Genomic DNA, 5510 nt, shown 5'->3' with positions numbered 1-5510 from the left:
AACATAAGTGCTTAGTTTTCACTTCTTTTGGAAAGAGAAATATGTATGTGTATTCATATACATATTTTCACTATGGAACCAAAGCTCCTAACTAATAAAGCTAAGCAGGATAACTATTACAAAGGAACTATCATTATTGATGTGTGGTACTGATGTGTTTTAATGCATCATTTCCATCTGTCTTTATTACTTAAGGGAAGTCTCATTTATGTTTGACACTAGAGAATTGAATATATATATTTTTTAATTTTTTAAACTTTAGGTTTATTTATTTTGAGAGAGACAGAAACAGAGTGAGTGGGAAATGGGCAGAGAGAAGTCCAAGCCGGCTTGGGGTTGCCCGCACAGAGCCAGGCACAGGGCTCAGACCCACGAAATCACAAGATCATGACCTGAGCCAAAACCAGCAGTGAGATGCTCAGCTGACTGAGCCACCAGGTGCCCTGAATATATTTTATTTTTAGAAGAAATTTTGACTGGTCCAAGTGGTTGGTTGAACACACTTTTTCACTAAATTCTCATTGAAATTCTAAAGGAAAACAAAATTTGGGAAATCAGAGAAAGATGATTTCTAGCAATATCTAGAAGACATGATACTGATGGATTTAATATGGTGAATGGTGAACCACCCAGCAGTTCACCAGCCCACCTGGAGAGTCAATGGACAGTTTTCAGAAAGATCTGACACAGTGAAGCTCCGAGGTGCAGAGAATGCAGACAAGCCTAGCCATCTCCATTAACTTGGCATTTTCCACTGCAAGACAGATGCTGTGGGGTCATCACACTGTAAACATGGTTTGATTAAGTGAAGCCATTTCACCTGAGATATTCAACAAGACCTCATGCATCTGGGATATTGTCTTCTTCTGAAACAAATTTCAGCAGAACCACAGCTGGGATTTCTTTGGAACAGCCTTCATCATAGAGTGTTTTTGTGATACTTCCTCTAGGAATACAGATAGAAAACTCAAAATCATCTATTTCAGAAATGCATGAGCTTTTTCCCATTTCTTTCCAGTTAAGGCTCTCCATTTTATTCTGAACACCATTTTTACACAAAAGATGTAAGCAGGTGTCTGAAGGGAGCCCTACAAGCTGTAGATCATTACAGTGATACGAATGACTGCTTGAAAGAACAATAACTTTTGTGCAATTATTACATTTCACCCAGAAAAGCAGTTTTTTTCACAGAATGGCTTTGATTTGTACTTAATAAAAGTGAATCTTAACTGAAGAGCCACTAGCTTATTTGAAGGCAATGAATATACTTCAGCATCTACACTGAGTTCTACTGAATTTACTTCTGAAGTTGCATATGGATGGTTTCCAACCATCTGCCCAAGAAAAACAGTGTGAAAGTAACCAATCTTACACATATTCAGTGTAGAAATACACAAATCTATTACAAGCTGGCCAAAATTTCCAATAGGTACTGCTGGCATTAGGATGGTGAAGCCCCCCAAGGTCAAAGACCAACTCTCTACAGGGAACAAACATGGTCGCGCTGAAGTGGATGGAAGGGGTGAGGGGGAGAAAGAGGGCAGCTCCACCTCAAGGCCCCAGAACTTAAAAAAAAGCCTCTTTACAAAAAAAACTCAACCTTCCTTGGACACAAATGACATTTATATTCAAAATATCTCAACTTTTAAATGTTGCCACTCAATCAATTGCATTACTTAGCTCTTAGTTTACCTGTGCCACAAGTAACTGTCAGCATTTAATACAGAAATTGATAATTAAACTAATCTGAACAAGCTAGAGCAGCATCCCTCTTTCACCTGGGGAAAGATAAAATAATATGTCCGCATATCATAAAGCATCATTATCTCGAGGAGAAAGAACATTATGTACAAGGCATCTGCTTTCTCATGTTTTTTTTTCTCTTTGCTAACAATATCAAGATTTGAAAGACCTCATCAAATAACTGGAAATGTATTAATATTAGGGTCTAGGCTTCTAGAGCATGGTATGATGAATTCTCTAGGTGTAAAAGCTTTTGGCATATGTCTACAGCTCCAGAGAAAATTTATTGATCACATACATTATGAAATACTATTTCTGCAATATAAATATAAGTTGCTACTAAAAATCATCACATAATGTTGAGCTAGATATAATGTTTAAAAATATTCAAATCAAACTTTTTTATATGACTGTCTGGTATCACATTAAAATTGTGCAGCACTGTGTAGAAATGATAAATGTTATTACCCTGCTGTTAGAATTCCCACAATGATAAAAAAGAACAGTATGACTGCATGGTATCAAAGAGTTTTTGGGACCAGAGTGGACAGGTGGATTCAGAATCAGGTTGACTGGCCAGCTCTGTGCCCCGTGGCTCCCTCTCTGTTAATCTAGCTACAAACTGCCAAGCAATTCTAGGGTGCTGTGGGATACATGGGCACGACCTCAGGAAGGGCCCCAATCACTTACCTACTTCATACTTTGTCTTTAGTAGCAACTATTTATTTCCCAGAAGAAGGCTCACAGACCAAGAAGACTATTGCAAACCCTGAAATCTGGCTTATTTTATACTGCATCTGAGAGCAAATGCATATTTTCTTCAAGAGAATTTGTACCAGTGTTTGTTAAATTTTAAAGTTATTATCAACATCAGCACTGGAAAGCTGGTTTCTTGAATACTGATTGGAATTATCCTTTAAATATGGTCTATTTTCTTACTGGGCCCATAAAATACATAAATATGTAATTACATATATATTCCCAATTTATGAGACCTATTTAAGATTGCATTAAGCAAAATAAAACATCCTCAGTTATTACATATGCTGAAACATGTGCAAGGATGAATTTCTCTTGATTATTACTAGATGGCACTATATAACCTTAATAAAATATAGTCTCTCTCTCTTTCCTTTTCTGTTCACTGTTTTAGGTTCTGCCCAAATGACATCTTAATGATTTCAAGTCTAATCATAATTAGTATTTATTTAATGACTTCCATAGACACTGGTCAAATAGTATTGTATTAGCTGAATGACAAGTAGACCAGTCACTTATCCTTCCTGTCCTTAGTTTCCTCATCTGTGAAATGCAAATAATAAGTGTACCTACCTAGCTCACAAGACTTGTGATGTTTAGGTGAGCAAATAGATGTAAGCATTCAGAAAAGTTCTTGACACTTTGTAGGTTAGTTATTATTATTATTTGTCAGACTCCACCAGATACTTGTATATAAAATGTGTATATATGTGCATGTTTTCTACATTTTAACTTTCCCAAGATCAGAACTGAGACTTGAACTAATATCTGCATGACATTAATCTCCAGGCCCACAGCTCCTGCGTGTGCTGTGCGGGGGTTCTTTATGCCTTCAATCTCTATTCACCACTCATTTCTTCAACTTTATTAAGTGCTTACCATGTTCCAAAATGGTGGTAGGTTCAGAGGATGTTTTCAGCTCCGAAGGAGACAGGCAGGTTCCGGGAGCAAGCAAAGTGGGTAGAACAGGATAACTCTTGGGCAGGCAACTGTGAGTGGTTGCACATTCCTCCAAGAATAGTTCTGTATATTTAGTATGGACACTGTCTTTAATCAAAGAAATGCATGGATCACTAGTATGTAATTTCAAAAAGCCAAGTATATAAGGGGCGCCTGGGTGGCTCAGTCAGTTAAGCCTCCGACTTCAGCTCAGGTCAGATCTCACGTTCGTGGGTTCAAGCCCTGCATCAGGCTCTGTGCTGACAGCTAGCTCAGAGCCTGGAGCCTGCTTCCGGTTCTGTGTCTCCTTCTCTCTCTGCCCCTCCACCTCTCATGCTCTGTCTCTCTCTGTATCAAAAATAAATAAAACATTTAAAAAATTAAAAAAAAAAAGCCAAGTATATAGGACATCAGTTTTAGAGAAATAGGCAGGCCTTATCATTTTCCTTGAAATCTCTCCATATACCGGCTGTAGTCCCATGGCTCATTTGCCAGCACTTCATGGTCAGCATTCTCCTTCTTGTAGCTGCCTCCCTTTCCAATTAGGCCACATGGTTTGAATGGGAGCAGTTATGTTATTTCAATCTGATCCCCAAACCCCCACACTTCCTGGGATATTAACTCATTTAGGATTACGCTCCAGATGCAATCTGGGTCAGTCATAGCATGGTGGCCTCTTTGCCTTGGCCGAATACACCAAGGGTAAGTCTATGACCTAAAAAGAGTAACTCATAGCCTTCCTTGGGCTTTTTTTTTTTTCAAATTAGAATTAGGAACAACCAGCCAGCTCCTCCTGGGGGAAGGAGCAGCAACAGCAAGCAGAGCAAGAAGCTGGCCTCTAATTGGAAAAACCATGAAACTGAAAAATAGAGAAGCAGAGACAAGAGGCTAGGACTGAGACTCCTGACAGTGTTCATGTGCCAAGGATTGATAAACAACACTTCTTTAATCACATTTGACAACAAGGTGTCCCTCCACTAAGCCCCCCCTTTTTCCCTGGCTTGTTTGATTTGGATTATTGTGATTTGAACCAAAGGAATTCTTACTAATTCAGGTGGTCACTCATTCTTTCCTAAGTATAACCAAAGAATTTAAGCTGTTACCCCATAATCCATTTGGGTTTAATCCTCACAGTATGTGGGTGTAATAGCAAAATACACCTAAAATGTAAAACAAGGACTTAATATGTTCAAAGCTTATGGTTCATTAGGATGAATTCGAACGTTGAAGGGGTATGTGCCCGACCCCCAAAATGCCAAGCGCTTTGCAAATGGGTGCATCACTTCAGTCCTAAGCTTGCAAGGCTAAGCACTCAAACATTCTGCCCCTTGTAATTTCATTAATTTTAGACATTAGGTGAGTGGTATGACTTCACTTCATTAATTTATAAAGGTCCTGATTCAATCACTGTACATCAATTAATTAAACATATTTCCCAGGTACGAACACTCAGAAATTCAAGACTAAAGGGATTTCAGGACACTTGGTTCTAGTGTGAAATCCTAGAGCAATAAACCAATTCGGAAGATCTCTTCTTGTGGTTCTCCCTCTCTCTCTCCTTTTGTCACAATGGAAATAATGTAGGATCTTGAGATTCCATTATACCAATGTGCTGCCTATGAAAGCAGAGTCCTAAAATGGGGACATGATTGGGGCCTGGGGCCAGACAGAAACTGGGGACTCATTTGTTAGTTTTATGCCTCCTTTAGACATAGAAGGAAGATATCCTAAACTAATTTGGAACAGTATGGAATCATTCCCCTTCTAATTAGTATGCAGATCAAATTACCGCTAGTTGATATGTTTAGGAACAATATAGAACATAAAATAATAAAAACATAGTTTGGAAAGGACAGTTTTTTATTACTGAAAACTTTCCTACCCATTTACCTATTGTGGAGGCTATCGTGGGTCTGCAGATTTTCCTCCTAGACCTCCACCGCAGCAATCTCCTACTTGACACATCCTCAAAGGCAAGGCAAATTAAAGCAAAACTGAACCCTTGGGACGTCATCAAGATAAAAATCTTCTGCAAGGCAAAGGAAACAATCAAGAAAACTAATAGGCAA

At 38.6% G+C, this 5510-nt stretch overlaps 1 pseudogene; it reads right to left on the bottom strand.

Annotated features, from left to right (window-relative positions):
* Positions 1-637: 637 nt before the first annotated feature.
* On the bottom strand, positions 638-1497 carry LOC115295334 (annotated as a pseudogene).
* Positions 1498-5510: the final 4013 nt, after the last annotated feature.

The sequence above is a fragment of the Suricata suricatta genome, chromosome 7, assembly GCF_006229205.1.
Source record: "Suricata suricatta isolate VVHF042 chromosome 7, meerkat_22Aug2017_6uvM2_HiC, whole genome shotgun sequence".
NCBI lineage: Eukaryota > Metazoa > Chordata > Mammalia > Carnivora > Herpestidae > Suricata > Suricata suricatta.
The sequence above is the reverse complement of the archived record's forward strand: the minus strand, read 5'-3'. Positions and strand labels throughout refer to the sequence as shown.